Here is a 20,445-nt window from a genome sequence, read left to right as displayed (position 1 = left end):
CTGTGGATTCAGGAATCTTCTCTTGACAGTGATGAGCAGGCAGAAAGCCTCCTCTCTCTGAAGTCACCTGCTGGGAGTAGATACACAGACTTTCAGAGCTACCTTTCACATCTCTTTCAAGCCCATGAAGTCAGTGAATATTGGTCTGTGGAATGTCCACCACCAGAAGGTTAACTACTGGTTAGAAAAACATTATGACAAATAATTATTTACATGCTTCTAAGAGGACAACAGCACTGCGGGCTCTGTAGGGGCAGCAGCAAACAGTGGCAGGTTAGGCAGGTCCTTTCCTTTGTAGGATGAAAATGAACAGCGGAGGTGTTGAAAAGTGGTGAGGTATCTAAGAAAACCCTTCTGAGGGGCCTCAGAAGTCATTGGCTTTTCAGAAAGGCAGAGGACCTACTTTCTGAACATCAAGCTGCTAGAAGGAATTTCTATGATGGAGTTACCCCAAAACATTTGTAACACTTGAAAATAATAATTAATAAACTTCATACTGTCAATCCCAAATTAACTGTTATCCTGTATATCAGTGAGGTTGTGGTTCACCAGCTCTAAACTTAGGAACAACTGAGAAGCCTTTCTTCAGCTTTTCATAGTACAGATCTAGTGCTTATGACTGAAATTCGTAATGCAGTCTCGCAAAATGAATCATGGCAAATAAGCAAGATAAATTATTTTACTAAATAGTCAATACACGGACTGCAATGACTTCTGTTGTACACTGTCTGCTCTCCGTGAAAAGTGGTGACCAAGAATTAGGTGCTGAGGGAAAAATGTTTGGGTGTAGCAGCTGAGTTTCTGGATGTAGAGATCTGATCTTGTGAAAATTTAAGCAAATGACTAACTTCCCACATTTGAGTGGTCCCACTGAACAGAAGTCACTTCACCCTTATATGTTTACAAATTCGGGGGCACAAAATTTAGTCATTTACTTTTTATTTGTTACAGTCAATTATCTTTAATTTCATTTATTTAAATTGTAACTGAGAGTGTGCCACATCAGAACATTGACAATTAGCCAATCCAGCTAACATAGTGCATGAGTTACAGTAAGCATACATGAAAAGTTGCATTGGTCATTTATTTTGAGCAAGTTCGCCAACTTGGCCCATCTTCCCAAACAGTTCACTTGTTTGATACAAGCAATCAAAGCCATTCCACTTATCCTAATTGCTTTATTTGTGTCTTCCACATTCCTGTAATGGTTCTTGATCAGAATGGCATCAGAAAAGAAATGTATTGTCTGCTATTATTTTCACAGTTACCAAATATAAGCAGTTAGGTAGTATTACCTTTATATATATCATAGCCTCTCCCTTTTTAAAAGTCTGAAATTCATCTATTGCATTAGATCAAAAGTACAAGGGATGTTGGCTGGGTTAGCTTAGCTCCTGGCTGGCTCGTGTAACACAGCAAACAAATCAAACTGGCAGTGTAATCAGTTATTACTAGGTATATTGATAACTGCAGTTCTTGTGCATAACTTATACGAAGATAACCTTGTTTGTGATCAGTGAAAGTTTACTTTCAGTTAAAGCAGTTACTTTCTTTTCATGCGAGCATCTTTGTTCTAGATTTTTCTTAAACAGGCAGGAATAGCCAGTAAAGTCAGGCAAAGACAGAAAAAGACTGTGTGACTTAGATACAGTTGCAATAAACACTCCAGCAGCCCACAAGAAAATAGATAATGTTTGCTCAGGCAAACATGCAAAAGCTAGGAAATGCTAGAATTAATGTCCACATAACCTTACTTTGACCTTCTGTATACACATACCTTAATTACATTGGCCTCTGGTACCTCAGCGGGGTGTGAATCAGAATTGTGTAAGGCAGGAGAATTTTGGTTTTACAATCCTCCTCAAATAAAAGGTGGCTAGAACAATTTTACAGGTTTAAAACAATGCCTTTTCCACTCCCACTGTTTGGAAACATCTGTGTTATTTTAGATGAATCACTTCAGAACAGGCAAGTGTCCAGCATCTAAAGTACTGTCCTGCTTGGTGGAAGCCCTGTGATGTTGAAAAATAACATAAAATTGGGATTTACAAATGAAAGTATTTGTCATCCACAGTGACATAATGATCTGGATGAATTTCTGTCAGGAGTTGTGATAATTTGGGTGGTTCAGTGCTAGACTGCTCCAAGAGTGAGATTTATGGAAGAGTTTTCCAGCTGTTTGCTCCATCCATTTCCCTTGCACCATGTGTTTTTAAGTGTTCTGTTGTGCTCCATGTGTGGCTACTCTTGAAATTGTACCCCCCCCCTCCCCCTTTTTTTTTTCCTCCTTCTTCTTTCTTTTAAAAACAAAACAAACCTAAACAAAAACTGGATGATTTCACCAACTGGGTTCAGAAAGTGCTTTCACAAAAAGTCACAAGAGCTCAGCTGAGGAGCCAATAAATCGTAGTGGTGGTTGACATGGTAGGTGTGAGACATAAGGGACATTAGGAACCTGTTAAACCAGTTTTTCTTCTGGAAAAAAAAAATAAATTGTGGAGCAAACCATTAATTTTTTAATTGTGCTCTCACCTGTAACTTTAACTTATAACTCTCAAGGCACAGTACTGTGGTGCTACTCGAATAGCAGTCCTTTATCTAGCTCCTGAGAACCCATACCTCACCATATTGGCAGGCAATCCTGTATTCCTTACCACCACACCACTCTCTGGCCTGGAAGTGGCTGAGAGTGGTGAAAGCAGAGCTGAAGCTGGTACATTGCTTCCCACTGATCATATCTCAGTAGGAATTAATGGACTTTAGTAGAATTTCCCTGCAGACCTCAGTAGAAATTAATTAAGTACCCCTTCTCCACTGGATTAACCCAAGTACTTTCTTTGTTTCACTTAGTAATGAATCTTCCATACACAGACCAGGTGCTGCAGATCTGCCCCTGCCCAGCCCTGGGCACCACCATGGCCCCATCTCAGCTGGGCCCAGGGTCTGCAGCAGAGCCTGGTGATGGCCGGGCTGTGTGTGACCCCAGTCGCTGTCCCTCTCCCAACTCCTCTCACCTTGCTGGGGCTGCAGAATGGGGCTGGTTGGGTAGGGAGGCACTGCTCTTCCCTGGTGGCCCTTAGGTCCCACCCTGGCACCACCCCAAGGTGCCCTGGTGCCACCTCCCAGTCCAGCTGCACAGCCCCAGGGCAAAGCTGTCTACAGAGTGAGCCCTCTTTATGTCTGATGTTATTAATAAACTAATCAATTTTGCTGCACAGGCAAACTGAGATTGAAGCTCCAAAAAGCACACACTAGCTTCTTGAATCCCTTTCTTCACAGCTAGTATTCCCTGTGAATAGTGTTTTCCATAAAAATGGGCACAGAGTTAAATGAGTTTGACTTCAGAAACTGTCAAGAATTCTCAGCACTGCTGTAAGCAGTGAGCAGGTGTCTGTTCTGTAGGTGACATTTGCCAGCTCTTGGAAGGCAACAAAAATCAAAGCACTTGGCCTTAGGACTTCCCGGAGTCACAGGAACTTCCTACAAGCTGCCAAGGTACTCTGACACCCCATCCTCATGTCCTTGAGGCCATAGACATCGATCCTCTCCTTGATTCTGAGTGCCATGGTTGCACCTTAATCTCTTCCAGTTCTCCCTCTGGGCAGAAGCCAGTGCAGAAAGCAAATGAGAGGAACTGCATTAATCTGCACTCCCTTTTCTTCTGGGTTCCTAGCAGCGAACTGTGCATTGCAAAATGTGTCTTTCTTAAATGTAGCTAACCTTTTCTAGCCAAATCCAGAGCACATGATATCGCTACCAGGAGACTCTCATGGGCAGGTGAGAAGAGGACAGATGGCTTCTCTCTGAGCTTTTACCTTTCCTTTTGGCTCCTATTCATCCTCATCTGTCTTACCATGCAAGGGAGCAGAGGTCTCTTAACAGGCTACCTAGAAAATTCAGTGTTGTGCACTGCAAACTGGAGAAAAAAGCTCCCGATTCATCACTGCACTGCTCCCAGGCTAAAGCAATGTAATACCACTGAAAACAGCTGAGATGAAACTGGAATGGAGCCGCAGTGGATCAACATAGAGAATAAACCGTCACTTTGTTATAGTTATACTTGCAGCCCTTGTGCATCAAATGTGCTCCTTGCACTGCAAAGCAGCAGCATCATGCTTGTAAGTACAAATAAAACACACCTCTTTGGATAGCCTGACCTGCTTAGAATAAATAAATAAATAAAAAAAAAATACAGTAATCTAGTTTCCTGTAATCAGGCTGTTTTTTGTTTTTGGAGCTATGAGCTTGTAATATATTGCTGCTGACTGTCTTTATTCAACAAGAATAATGTCAAATGCTCTTCTGGCAGAAAGAAATGCAAACTTTGACCACACATTAACCCCATTAGTATGGTGTTAACTTTTGACTTTACTTCTGGAACACTGTTAGAGATATTTAAAAGCAGAACAAAATGAAAGGAAATGTTAAACACATTCCTCTTTCTATTGAAAACTGGAATGATAATTTACTGCTAACATCATGAGATGGCTGAAAGGGGTTTCATGTCTGTGTCTTGTATAGTATTACTGGAGGTAACCTGGGCAACTTACAAACAGCAGCTGAAAAAAAAGAAACATGTAGCAGTGCTTTTAAAAGGAATTACATGTGTACTTTATTCAGTGAAGTAATTTCCAATACCTACCTTATGAGGAGCAAGGCTGTTACTTCAGTACCACATGCATCTACTAATTGACAAAAATACAATGATGATCAAAATAATACAATGAAAAATATCCTTATTTATTAAATTTCTTCTATTGTAATTTATACCAGCACTTTACATACAAAGAAATCTTTCTTAATAAACATTTGTTAGAGGAGTAACCTGCCTAAAGAGGTGTAATTTTGCTCTTTGAAAGGCTAAATACATTGCTTCCACAGGTTTAATATTGGCATGTAGTAATTTGCAGCTTCAGCTCCAAAAAGTATCTGAGAAAATTAGGGGCCATAAATTACTAATTACATAAAACTTACAATAGCCAAATGATGGCTGCTTCCAACAGTGAGATTGCTATAACAAAAGCCAATACTCTGATTTCCCAAGATTACAAGATTCTAGATGGATAAACATGAGGCATACAAAGAGAGATGTGCTCAGCACTCTCTTAAGGTAAACCTGCATTTTATTTTTCAATGGTTGCATATATTTACTGATGGAGAAATGTGGAGTCAGCTGCAATTACATGGAGAAACTGTTATAACCTATGGGTAGTAAACTCCAAATATGCCCCAGGGGACTGATTGGAAGTTACCTACAGTTCTTTCATTATCACAGCACTTTGCATCTCCGGTGACTTTTGTCATGGTAAGCAGATTGCTGACAAGTGAGTGCAGGATGAAAAAATCAAAGTACATCAGCATATTTTATGAGATACCCACACTTCATCTATTTCAATGAAGCACAGGAAAAAACAATCTTAACTCTACTGTATCTCTAAGCTGAAAGCTGTGTAGAGGGCATCTCCATGTTGCAGTCTATTGAGGCACTGATAGCTTGCCTCTTCAGATGGCTTGCCTCTTCTGCTGAAGGCAAAGCTCAACTGCTTCTGCAGGAAGGGCAAGTGGTCAGCATTCTAAGACTGAAGTTTTTTAGATCAGAAAGCCTTCCCTCTTGTTAAAGAAGAAGATATATTCACCTTTTTTTTTTTTTCTTTATTTTTTTTTCTGTTTTGTTTGTTTGTTTAACTTCTGTAAAGAGGACATCTGTTTTAGCGTTTTGTGTACTAGCATCAGATTATGTTATTTGGATGTTAAAATTTATGCAGTTCTTTGCTGTCAGCCAACATAAAACGTATTGGCTGGGATTTCTCCAAGGTTTCATATTACATTTGTTGTAAATTATTTAAATTATTTTAAATAACAGGTATGAGAAACATGGTATAATGCAGCACAATAATTTTAGCTAAAAAAAATGTTTCTTTATAGTCACTTTTTTTTTTTTTACAGTACTAAAATTAGTCAGAGTAGTATAATTTATGATTTAGTAAAGGAAATATTAGGCTATATGCAGAATAACATTGTATTAGACATTGTACAAACATACTGTAACAGATTGTGTCTTGGAGAGCTATGATGTAAGAGCCTTAACAGGAAAAAACAGTGGAAAAGATAAAAGAGTGACAAAAATATCTTCCCAAAATGCAGTTCATAATAAAGCATTAAAGGCAACTGTTGCACCATTTGTGATGCTGTATGCTCCTCATTTGTGCCATATCAAACAATGTGGTGAGTAACAACTCCCTCTGCTCTCTCTCTGTGTCGAGGGCTGCACCAATCACTATCAGCCTAAGAAAGGCTGTGGACATCTCAGGGTTCAGCTACACGCATGAAACATGCCTGGCTGAAGGCTGAGAATGTTTGCTGTGTACAAAACAGCAAAATTTTTTTATTTTTTTTTTAATGACTTTTGTTGCACTTATTTCCAAAGATCAATCAGCAAAATCTATCACTAGGTATCCAAAATTTCTCAAAAGAATTTTAGAAACTAAAGCAGTGCTTATAAATTTGTGATTGGTTTAAAAATGCAGATAGTCTGGCATCTCAGATGTTCTTTGGAAATCCCTAGATACTGACTACAGAAGGAAGAGTAGGCAAGCAGTTAATCTCTGGATACCTCTCTTAAGGGCTAAATAAAATGGCTGTAATAAATGGATACAGTAAAAACAATACATATGTTATAAACTGCAGCTACCTTTCACAAAGCCATGTGTTTCCTGTTTCTTTTCCCTAGCTATCTCTTCTTTTACTTCCTTGCATTTATACGGAGAACAAGGAAACATTATACATATTTATATAGTACATAAAAGACATTGTGCTTAAAAACTCCAGATAAATACATGTTCTAGAATTAAGCTTCCACATAAAGCAGATAGTTCATACATGTCTTTCATTGGATTGTTTAACCGTAATATTTTTTGCCTATAAGATTAATATTTTATTCCATTTTACCCTCCATAAATTCTTAAGAAGCACACCTTAAATAAGTGACTAGAGGTATCCAGTTTCCTAGTAAGAAGTCAGAGATCCATTGAGTTAGCTCCCAAGCACTGATTTTCTAATCATACTTGAAAGCATATCTTCATTCTCTTCATTAGTACGAGTAAGTAGCAATTAATAGGAATACAGAGCCTCAAAGAAGGTGCAGAAGACAAGGTTTTCCAGCTTTTAGCTGCCCGAAGATCTCCTTCAGTGCAAACAAATGCTAATAAATACAGTCTCCTTCTGATTCTCCTCTGCCCTCTTTTCCACAAGCACTTTTCATATAACTGCACAGCTTCACCAGCTAGTCACAGCCGTGCCTGCTCCACTGCAGGAAGTTACTGATGTTGAACATACAATCTCCTAGCAGTACATGTGTCATAACCTGCTGCAGGTAGCCTCGTGGCCTCTGACACAGAGCCTTTCCTGGTAAAAGGAAGTCTCAAGCGTGTGTTTTAGGAGCCCCCTGTCTGTGTTATGATAAAATGCAATGTCTCTTAATGTCCATGCCTTCACAACGGGATGCTGCTTAGGGGGAATGCTGCTGATTCTTCAGCACAACATGCTCTTAATCATACCATATCACATAAGCCCATTTTCCTACAAAACATGAATGTAAGAACATAAACTAAAAATAAATGAAATTTAGTAATCTGAAAGCAGCATTTATTTTCTCTCATTTCTTTTCTCCCTCTCTCCCCAGCTCTCTTATTAACTCTCACTAGTTTCTCTCTATTCGATCTCTACTCCCATGCTTTTTCAAATCTTTCCTCTATCTTTTATCCCTCACAAAATCCTCATTTCATATGAAATACCACTGTGAAAAATGTTGGCCATAAAATAATTCAGGAATTTCACAGAATCACAGAATTTCTAGGTTGGAAGAGACCTCAAGATCATCGAGTCCAACCTCTGACCTAACGCTAGCAGTCCCCACTAAACCATATCCCTAAGCTCTACATCTAAACGTGTTTTGAAGACTTCCAGGGATGGTGACTCCACCACTTCCCTGGGCAGCCTGTTCCAACGCCTCACAACCCTTTCAGTAAAGAAGTTCTTCCTAACATCTAACCTAAAACTCCCCTGGCTCAACTTAAGCCCATTCCCCCTCGTCCTGTCACCAGGCACGTGGGAGAACAAACCAACCCCCACCTCGCTACAGCCTCCCTTGAGGTACCTATAGAGAGCGATAAGGTCGCCCCTGAGCCTCCTCTTCTCCAAGCTGAACAAGCCCAGCTCTCTCAGCCGCTCCTCGTAGGACTTGTTCTCCAGGCCCCTCACCAGCTTCGTCGCCCTTCTCTGCACCTGCTCAAGCACCTCGATGTCCTTCTTGTAGCGAGGGGCCCAAAACTGAACACAGTACTCGAGGTGCGGCCTCACCAGAGCTGAGTACAGGGGGACAATCACCTTCCAGGGAGCTGTGTTTATATGACCAAACTGATCAGTTTTAGTCTACCAACATGAAAAAGATACTGATGGCCATTGAAGAAAGTCCAAAAGCCCATTTTAGCAAGCTGAGGAAGAGAAAATAACAAGTTGGTTTTCTGAATAAGAGAAGGTTCCACAGGCTGGAGGAGAGCCACATGCAAGAAAGAATGAGGAAAAGAAAGATCCTGGAAAATTTGAACCTCAGGAAAATGAAGAAACGGAGATGTAAGTATGCACAGAGAACCTGCGTTATTTTATTTTGATTTATTTTCTGTTTTTCTTGCTATTAAAAGAAAAAATAATCTGTCTAGAATCTCTTTTAAAGAGATTCTAAAAGATTCTAAAAGATTCTCTTTTAAAGAGATTTTAAAGAGATTTTTTAGCATTATGAGCTTTACTTGCTGTGTAGGCACAGAGAGGCTAATGCAAAATCTAATTGCTCATGTGGTTGGTGATGTAGGAAAGGGAAGTTCTAGGTTTAACACTACTTCATTGAACCCCACTCATGTCATTATCTGTACCAAGAGGTGCACGTTGGAGAAGATAAGGCAGGGTGAGCTGAATTTTACCCAAATGAAAGACAATTTTGAAGGGCATTAACATGAAATTAAACCACAAATATCTAGTTACTATTAAAGAGAGGAATATTTCACGGACTCATTTCTTTCCTACCTTTGACAACCAGCCTTGTCCAATCTGAGGGAGAAATAAGTTATTCACCACTACTGCCCTCTCCCTTGGTGGAACTCATATGTTCGGGTTCTCAGGGCTGCACATGAGTGATCCAGTTACTGGGCTGCTTTGTCTCATGCCTTCTAATTGGAATCTATAGTGAGACTCAGTGGAACTTGAGTGGCTCTGATACATTTAAATCAACTAGTGTTTGAGTGGATTGCTGGCTTTAGTACAGCCAGAAACAACAAAAACAACAAAAAAATACGTAAGGACCTTCCAAGCACTCAGTAGCATACAAATGCTACTAAAAGGGTTGAATTTGCTATGTGATTGTTTAGCGCTTTGAACAAACTTTTAGTCAGCAACAGTTTAAATATTTAAGCCTTTGAAGGCATACAGATTTTTTTTTTTTTTTTTTTGGCCACACATGGTTCTTCACAGTTTTCTATTAGTAGATTACTTTCCAAGTATCTCCAACCAGAAAAATCTGATTTCCTGCTGATATTATGTAGATGTGCATTTCTGACTTTTTGAATCAAGTTGAAATATTTGCCAACCATTTTTTTTTTGTTAGAGTGAACCATAAGGTTCATACATACAGCTTTGCAGGGTCAGTGGTTTTTCAGACATTCCTGAATTAGAGGGTCGTACTGCCAACTTTTTATTCATTACCAATAGGCCAAGTTAATCTAACTAAACAAAATGGCTACTCCTTTGCTCATTATTTTTATGACTATACTTATTTACCACTTTTTCTTCTGCCAGATTTGTCTCCATATGATCACACTTCGTGCCAACATGAAATACTGTGTTAGGAATCCATAAGTACTGCAGCCAATATATTTGTAAATCCACCCATCCTACCTCCATAATTCTTGACTAAGTTGTCTACATTTTGTATCTCAGTTACTGCACACCATGTCCTTCAGTCTTGACAAATGTGATCTTGCCTCACTATTTTTCATTTGAGATGCTTCTGTTAAGCAGCTTCTGCTGCTTAGGATCTTTCTGATCCTAACCTACCTCTTTAACCCTGTCATCACTTCTTCCAGTGTTGGCTTCCCCTCCTTGTGTTAAAACATAGATATTTGTCCCTGTTCTCAAAATGCTTTCTGTTCTGCCTACTACCTCTTTGTTAAAAGACATTGACATGACCTCCCTCTTCCCACCCTAGGCACATTTTCCCTCTTCAGTCAACCATGATGCTTGTCTACTTCACCTTGTTTGATGCAATTTCAGACCTGTATCTTTCTGCTTTTACTACTGCCCCTCATATTTGAGAGGAGCTACTTTTAAACACAACTCTCTGAAGATTTTATATATCCTGTTTAACTTCATGTCCATATCTAAGCTCTCAGTTACCTTTAATATTACCCTGATGTGCCATGACCATGGCCTAGAATGATTTTCTCATTCTCTCTATTTTCTTGTTCTCTCTTGCCTTTTTTGGGTAGTTTTTGTCAGATACTTGTCGTAAGAGAGTAACATTTTGCCTTCTGTGGCATATCAACCTAGGAGAATCCTTCTTACTTTATTTTCATAAAAATGGCAAAACCAACATTAGCACCATTAGCAGCATTAGCATTCTGTTCTTTGCTTATAAAGCAGTAGCTGAAACTAATGGATGTGATTACGTTTACACTATCTTTGTGCCTATTTGAAACTCAGGTGCAGAGGTTTAAATGTTTAGCAACATTTGATATTAATAATGAAACAATAAGGATTTTCCTATTTAGACTAAAGCCATATATGAGCCATATTTTTTTCTACATTATTACATATAATCTTTCATAATGAAGCTATCCTTATCACATTGCATTTGGCCAACAGTTTTTGGCCTGATCTTTTTTTATTCATTGGTCATCACTTTATTTTCACCCTGAAAATACTTTTTTTTTTTTTTTCCTCAGCTTCAATTCTTAAATACTTCAGTATCTTAGTATGCTGCAAGGTACTTAGTAAACTTGATTCTCAATTATGCTAAGCTTTTTTTTTCAACCACTCTGCTATCTAAAAGGATCTTAAACTTTATGTAAGCAGTCCCTTGAGAATAAGTTTTGCATGAATAGCCCTGTGAGTATCAGAAGAGCTCTAACTCCCTGGCCCTTCTATCATGGGGGAAATACGAAGACAGGAATTTGTTGTGCTGTACAAGTTCTTTGCTTTTCATGACTGTTAGTAGGTCATGGGAATCAGAGCCCTTCGGTGCCTCAAATTTATGGCACAAGAATATCTGGTTGAATGCAGAAAGTACAAATGTTTTACACTGAGAAACATTCACGTGTTTCTGTCAGGTCCTAAGTTAGCTGCTGCAAACTTTCCTTATTATTATTATTTTTTAAACTGTCATTTTCGGAGTAATTTTTATAAGCACAAAACTCTCAGTACGGAAGTACTATTTCTTCTTGTATTCTGAAAACATGAAGGCCTACATTAATTTCTCTGATTGGTATAGTGGGTATAATGCATCCAGCCCATTCAGAATGCATTCAGTACATCATCATTTTCTAATAAGCAATCATAGCCCTTAATGTTTAATGGAAGACTTATGTCATTCTTATGTAATGTTAAATGGAAGACTTATGATTTAAGGTAAGCCCAGGTTTGTTTATATGGCTATAGCTGATGGGATCTACATTTATTTTCTGTTGATTTCAGACTCTGATTTGAAAGTACTTTTGCCAGGCTTTACAATTTGTGTTGGATAGCATGCATTTTGCCAGCCGTCCTGGCTTAAGAGACCATCACCCTATCAAAAAATCTACAAACATAATGAATTTAAAACATAGACATTTGTCTTGGCTGCTCCATCATATTCCCTTTGGTCCTATTTGGATTCTTTTCTAGCTGAAAATAATACTGTCATGCATCCAAACACCATGATGATAGGTGCATACAAATTTTTAAATGAAAATAGCCAATACACGTAGCCAGTGGTAGAAAAATACTGGATAAAGATTATATACTTTGGTCAGTGATCACGGGAATTTTGAATGAAATGTTATGATGTTTCTAGGATCAGTGAAAAACAGGGTTAAGGAGTTAGAGCCTGGGGTTTCTTTTCTTTCTAAATTTTGCCTAAAAGTTGGGTATGCAGCTCTCAAGACAGAGCTTACAAACTGTGGGCAGATGAGTCAGTATGGATGAGATTGGAACCTGTTGTTCCATAGCACTGATGTGTTACAAAGCAATATTAATCTATCCCTCAGCAGAATACTTAATATATATATATAACAAGCAAACTTTTAAAGCATATTTATCTCAAGGCCCTCTGCCTCCCACTAAGTCCTACAAAATCAGACTTGAAGATTAAGGCAGGATAGAATTGCTGCTTCCCAAGCAATTTCTATTTTGATCTGTAAGCTACCCAGTTCAGGGGATTTTGCTGTCAGAGGAAAGATCACCAATTGCAAACATCTTCTTCAAAGAACCAGAATGCATGTGCACTAAAGAGGCAAAGTATGATTGTGCAGCCAACACTGATTGAATCATTTGCTGACTTTTGAGTGTTTTATTTTGCACCTTCAGTTTTAATTGTAGTGGAATTACATATTTTGGGATGTGGTTTTTCTTAGGAATATTTTAAGGGTAAAATTAGTTATAATTTGTGTATCTGATATATGTACACAAGAAAAGAAAGAGGGTTAACATCTTTAATAGTTTTTGCTCAACTGTAGCAGAAAAGGGTTTTGGAGAAAACAGACACTACTGAAGTCTGAAGTTGTTTCTTTTGCAGTAGTATATCAAAGTCCTATGGCAAACACTAAGGCAGTGAGAGATTCTGAATGGAAAAATCATACAACTAACACAGAGAGCATTAGCTAGCCTAAATTCTAGGGAGGATAGCAGTTTCTCTGTGATAGTCCTATGAAAGGTATATGCATTACTTGAGGAAAGAATAGGAGCTTAGTACATGTATTACATGTATGAACAAAATACTGGGAGCTTCTTAAAGTCAGAGTGTCAGTTTTGTTGGGAGCTCTTGCAGGCAGACCATCTCAGGCCATTGCTGCATGATATATATATTGGGTTTCTAACCTGCTGGATCACCAGGCAAGGCAGATTTAATCCAGTTTAGAAAACAGTGCAAGGCATAGCCAAATTAGAAAAAGCATGCAGTGGTGATTTTCTGCCAGCACGTGTCACTGGTATCCTAGACAGCTCCCTGCTTGTCTGCCCTGTGCATACCAGGACACCAGCCCTGCTGCACAGCAGGAATATTTTGGGGCAGTTCTCTTGTCAGGGCCAGCTTTCCATTTCCAAGGTCAACTGTTGACCCAGGAAACAGCTTCATAAAAAGTACCATGCCACTGTCAGGCCAAAATGCCCCAGGAATCTTGGCATTACAAGTACCACGTACTATTTTTGCCCTTCCCCTGAGCTACAGGAATAGCAGCAACAGCATGTATCCATGCCTGGCAGGACTGGGCAAATGATGTGGCTGTGTAGAGGCTTGGCATCAACTTTCTGTTCATTGTGGACCGTAGGGAAGGCAGCAGGCAAGAGGCAGAAAACGGGAAGCATGGGCCAACAAAAGAATTACAGCACAGTAAACAGCCTGTTCTGAGAAACTTCTCCAAAGCAATAAAGGGAAACATTAAGCTTTTCCCAGAACTGATGTGTATAGGTGTCTGATACGGCTGGGTTTGGCCTAAGGCTTGGTTCTGGATAGACCACAATGACATCTGCTGTAATTGTTGCACATAAACATAATGACCTACATCTGATACCAGTGTCCAAAAAGATAGATGCCACAGGGACACTGAAGGGAAGGAAACAACTTTGGGTGAAAAACGAGTAAGGATGGAGTGGCAAAAAAAGCTTGTCACCTTGCTGGACCATACAGTAACATGTCCATGTCTTCTCAGTGCATCAGGGCTGACAGGGTGAATTTGTATGAGATAAGTTCTTTCATGATTGTTTTAGTATGGTAGAATGATGATTTCACTCATCACAAAACTAAATTTACGGGTTAGAAAACCATATCTGTTGTTGAGTTTTCATTGCTCTGTGCTGCTTGCATCCTTTATGTTGGACTGTGAATTGCTACCAATGGAGAACTCACAAATATTTGCTTTTGTATCCTTTGCAATTAGAGTGAAAAGTTTAATCACAAGGCTGGGAGTACAGATGCGCTGCTTTCTCACGCCATCAGAGACAGATCTTGAGGGGGTCTGCTGTATGATCTTTGCTCAAGTAATACAATTATGTTTTAAGGAATATCAATACCTGGAAGTCTGGGATGGGGAGAAGAAGAACCCCGCCCCCAGTTCAAGTGGAAACAGAGACCCGCTGCTCCACCTGGACTGTCACAAGTCCATGGGGCCAGATGGGATCTACCCAAGGGAGTTGGCTGAGGGAGTTGGCAGATGTGATTGCTGGGATGCTTTCCGTCATCTGGTCACAGTCATCTGGAGAGGTCCCAGGTGACTGGAGACTTGCTAATGGGACATCCATCTATAAGAAGGGTCATAAGGAGGATAAGGGGAACTACAGGCCTGTCAGCCTGACCTCAGTGCCAGGAAAGGTGGTGGAATAGGTTATTATGAATGCCATCATGCAATGTATGTGGGACAACTAGGGGATCAGGGCCAGTCAGCATGGGCTCATGAAAGGCAAGTCCTGCTTGACCAACCTCATCTCCTTCTATGACCAGGTGACCTGCCTGGTGGATGAGGGAAAGCCTGCTGACGTAGCCTACCTAGACTTCAGCAAAGCCTTTGACATGGTCTCCCACAGTATTCTCCTAGAGAAGCTGGCAGCCCATGGCATGGACAGGTATGCTCTTTGCTGGGTTAAAAACTGGCTGGATGGCTGGGGCCAGAGATTGGTGGTGAAGGGAGTGAAATCCAGCTGGCGACCAATGGGGGTTGGTGTTGGGGCCCGTACTCTTTAACATCCTTATTGGTGATTTGGATGAGGGAATCAAATTATATTTAATATAATATGAAAACCTAGAAAAAAGAGACATAACAGGATTCTCTATTTGGAGCAGATACTCCAAATCTACTGCTCCCACTGAAAAGTAATCTTATCAATGTTGGAACCATGGAATAAAATGTATATATGTAGACTATTAATATGGATAGAATATTAACATTGCCAAAAACAGGTAGAGACTATTTCTTCTGGATTTGCAAAACAGGGCAGTTTAAATCTCAACTTTCTGAAACCTGAATATCGGGAAATTCCAAAATTAGAGCCATAAAAATTGCGTTAAAAAATAATCAGAAGTGGTATATTAATATCAATGTTTACTCATCCTATTTCTGATCTAAATAATATTTAACCATAAAGCAGGGCAACACCAAGTAGAACTAGAGAGGTCACTCTGGGACCATGACAGATTTTCTCCTTGTAATAATGGCAATAAAGAGAGAACATGAAATACTAAACTCTGCTTTACATGTTATGCCTTGTAGAAAGCTTGAGATGTTATAAAAGAATTAGTGACCTGGGAAAGCTTTCAGAAAAGGGTTTTTATACGTCACACAGAGAGAAGGGGATTTAAAGAAGGGACTTGTTTTTCTAAAGAGTTAAGAAAATCAAAAAAGTTAAGAAAATCTCAGCCAAAGTGGACAAGTGAATTTAATTTTTGTTGCTCATGCTCAGCTGTTTGGATTACTGAGAGTTTTTGTTTGCTACATGGTCATTTTTCCTCTTAGGTTTTTATTTCAGATCTAAAATTATTTGTTTACAGTCAAATAACATTTTCTTTTTAACTCCAGCCAAAATACTATAACTGCATTCTTAATGTTGTTACAAAACAACCTACCACTGAAAACAAAGCAACAATTCTATAAAAAAATAGAGGAAACAGTCACGGTCCACTAGTTATAATAAGGACATATTTCCAAACATATGTAAAAAGTATTCCCTCAGCTACAGGTGATGCAGGTTTAAATTCCTTTGCAAGCAGGTACTAGAACTAGGATCTTCTTCTGTGCAGAAACTTCTGACTAGGAGGATGCAGAGTGGATTTCCCTCAGTCTTTGCTATCAAAATGCATTGGACACAAAAAATGCAGATATTTCTTTTTTATCAATATTTACTCACTTTTTATCCTGGATTTGGTATTACTCAAGTGGAATCACACACTGAAGTTTTAGCTTGCCGTGAATCTCTGCTAGTGCTCATTATCCAGTTCTGGGACCAGACCTAAACAAGCCAAACACCCTTATGGCTTGTGCACCTGCCTAAGTTTCCTTCCCACAGATATCAGGCCATGGGGGCAGAGATGGAAAGCAAACACTTAATGTTTCCCTTCAATGCTTGAAACATGGCTGTGATAGGTGCCTGGATTTGGGAAATGTTTTTAAGTCCAGCCAGGCTTTCTGAGCCCATTCCTGCACTCAATCTCAGTCCCAAACGTTGTAGACACCAGGAACTGATTGCCCTGTTTTGAAGGCAGACAAGGGGACAGGACTCAGAACACCAGCAGGCAGCAGTGCATAAAGTGGAACAAGGGAGAGGAGGAAAGTGGGGGAGCAAAGGAGGTCACATCCCTCTTGGCCATCCTGGTAAATCCACACCTGAATTTCATTATATTATTGCCATACAGCTGACATCTAATTATGTAAGCTCACAGAAGGCCCAGACTTTTGAACTGAAGAGCAGAGGTCAATTTTTGCTGCTAAATCAAGGTGGCAGAGAAAACATATGTTCTATGGCTGATCCCTCTCTCCACCTCAATCTATTAGAAAAAAAGAATTGCAGTTCTGATACCTAGGAACATCTATCTTTGCATTTGTTTTCTATGCTGTATGTGGGATCAGTTAGAGCTCTCTAAAATACACACACAATAAGCAAGCAAACAAAACAAACAAACAAACAAACAAAACCCTTGCCTTTCTACACAGGTTTTTATTTAGGTAGCAGATACACTGATTTTTTTTTAATTTTATTTTTATTTTTTACTTTGAACAACATATTAAGCTGTAGTCTCTGACATTGCCTTTTGTTGAACTCTGCCACTGCCCTTCCTTGCAAGCCATTTGGGATTTATTAAGTTTTAATCTTCTATCCATATTCTGTTGTGATTACTTTTAGCTCAGATCCTTCAATAACTTAGTCAAAAAAATGCAAACAAGCTAGGAAACAAACAAATAAACAAACAAACAAAAAACAACAACACAAAAAAAGCAGGTGAGATAAAAGTCTTTTTTTCCAGGTAATTTGTATACTCTTTCAAGCAAGATGTATTAGCATCATGCCTAAGTGATAAGGATACTGCTGAATTTAATTAATATCATCTTTCTCAGTCATAAATCACTATTAATCTCAAGTAAGTTTTTGGAAATGGCCTTTTTATTTTTTTTATTTTTTTTATTTTATTTTATTTTTTTATCCCTCTTGTGGACTTTTCCTAGATTTCCTTACTCCTTTTCTGGTGGTCTCCCTGACAAGTTGAGCTTCCACCTGGCTTGAAGGTACATACAAAGTTACCCTCCTTCCTTTAACAAGGACCTAGCTCTACACTTCTCTCTGTTCCTGTCTTTTTTTTTTTTTTTTTTTTTTTTTTAATTTCAAAGGTAGATGAGATGTTGGAAGTCATTACAGCACTGCCTTTCAGGAAACAATATCATTTAATGGCTATTGTCTTTCCATATTAGAGCATTATTGCAATTCAACAATAATACTGATGTCTATGGAGAAAGGCCGAGGGCATCACTAATGCCTCTACATAGCTTAAGCTATAGCTTTTAAATGAAGTACAGCCACTGACTTCACCAGGACTTCTTGCTTCCAGAAGTATTAATGAAGGTGCATAAAATACTCAAATTACTTAACAATTCATATGTTTTACTAGATGTCAACTTTCCCATGACTATTTTTTAGTCCTTTCTTTCATTTCATTTGGGAGCTTGGACCAGTTTGTCTTCGCTACTTATAATTATTGATAAAATTTATTTTTGCTGGAGGAAATTTATTCTTTAAGAATGCTGTGATTCTCCTATGGTTTCAACTTTGATTTCTATTTATACACTTCCCTTAGTTAACATTATTCCACCACCCTGTTTGCTGTGTCATTTGTATGCAGACGATATTCGGATATCCTCTCAGTCCCTGCAGAGCCTACAAAGAAGTTTGATGTTTTGTGTAATTGCCTCTGTGATATTTAATCATGGGTAGCTTCAAATTTTGTTAAACTTAACACAGACAAAACTGAGTTGCTATTGATTAGTTCACTGGTGCAGAGGTCTCAGGTGTCATCTGTGGTAGTTTCCATTTGTGGTAGTTCTTTTATCCTTCAGATAATGCTTGTGACCTTGGGGTCATTGTGGATTCGGTGATTTCTTTTGAAGCTCACATCAATCATGTAATTAAAGTGTCTTACTACTGTCTTTGGAATCTGTCTGGGCTGAGACCTATGCTCTTTCTAGCCCACTTGCTAAAACTTTAATCCATATTTTGTTTGTCTGACTTGACTACTGCAGCTCTTCCTTATGCCTGCCATTGTTTGCATTGGGGATACAGTCTAACTATTTAGGAATATGGAGTACAACACTCATGAATTTATGACATTCATTGACTTCCATTCTAAGCAGAGGATTTATTTTTAAAATTTGGTTTGATGGTGGTTATCATTTAGCTTCTTTTTAGCTGGGAGCTTTTAATAACATTCATTTAATTAGTTACTCTTTCTATACAAACATGTAGAATTTTTACATGAATCATCTCAATTTACTCTGTTATTTTTCTACCTACTTTTGAGTGTGGGTATTTTTAAAGCATTCAGATTTCAAGATTGCTGTCACTTTATATTATTAAATGTTATGTATTTGGCAAGTTTCAGCAGCATTGGTTATGATTGCATTACAATCCTGTTTTCACTTATTCGTCACTTTGAGGGCTAATGTTTTCCAGAACAGTGTCTACTAAAATATTACTTGTTTCAGTTTCAGTAGAATTTATTTGAAAGATTCTTTTTCTCAGATAGATGTTTTTGCCAATACAGTGTCATAGGCCACATTCTGCTCTCAGTTATGTCTACAGACTTCAGTGGGATTGCACAGGATTAATGGAAGCCTTGACCATAAAAGAGAGCTGTAAGACTTTTAAACAATCCAGATAAAACAATACTGATAAGTATGTAAACACTTATTCAAGTTTAAAATTGGTTTAACCTTACTTAGTTTAAGCTGATTCCCAGTAGTCTTAAGCCACACTGAAAGAAATTAAAATAAAAAGTGATGCAGCCTATTAAGCTGGTATAAAAATCACGCTGTATGCTTGCATTTTTGAAAGTTTAATGCGTAAACATACCTTAACAGCAATCTATTGCAACATACACCTAATTATGGTTCATACCTCTCCTAAAAGGTGAGCACTTGAGATGAAGTATGCTCTGATATAAAATGAGGGCTAAAAAAGGCAATCCACAGAGAAGCAGGATAACTATTATGTGTATTTTAAGTGATTCACCATAAAATCTCTTGAAAAGAAGAGTGACATAGAATACCAGACGGATTATCAGCCATGTGCATGCCAGGGGGTCAAAGCAATCCACTAACTGCTTTTTAGCGCACCTTTGCTTCTATTGCTTGATGTTAAGAGATACAAAACTGAGAATGTTAAAAACATTTTTCCCCCTACTTAGATTCTTTAAATAAGCCGGAAACAATTCATTAATATTGCTCATGCTCAGTGTTTATAGGACAGTCAAATGGGTGGATTTTACTGGAGTAAACTGCTACAGGAAATACTAATTTACACAGAATTAAGTGGAATAGTCTACTGTCTGCCTTTGTTATGATGCTTTTTGTCTACATACCCACCTGTAATCCAGTTCTGTATAGGGTATACTTAGATGTGAAAATCAGATGTATGGGATAAACTTAATGTTTTATTTATAACAGAGCATTAATATACAGCACACTATGCACTATGCACTATGCACAAGGATGGTCTGATGGCATTCTGGAGCAGCTTGTTCCTAGCTGAAATGTGAACTTTCATCTCTGACAAAGAAGTGCTGGAACACTACAGCTTTCTGTGAAGTTGGATGCTCTTCCTGAATCATTACAAAATTGTCTGGCAGTCACTGCAAGTGTTAATTGCTGCAATGAGAAGATAACTTAAACTACCTCTCTAATTAGAGAAAGCACTCTGGCCCAAGCAAGGCAAATGTCAGAAGCTCTGCCTAGTCCTCTAAAATGGAACCCAGCAGTGAAGAGATTAAGTTTGCAGTACGCAAACAGCAGTTCCGGCTTTTCCTGTCCATCTGCAGCCTCTGACTGGAGGCTACTGGACTTGGAGAAAAGGAAAGGTGTCTTCAAACTGTGAGGAATAAAGGAAATCTGAAGCTAAGCAAGAAATTTTTCAGACAAGAACTTTCAAGGGAAATTTATTCCAAAGTCTCTA

This window comes from Aythya ferina (genome assembly GCF_964211825.1).
Source record: "Aythya ferina genome assembly, chromosome: 1".
NCBI lineage: Eukaryota > Metazoa > Chordata > Aves > Anseriformes > Anatidae > Aythya > Aythya ferina.
Note: the sequence above shows the minus strand (reverse complement) of the source record.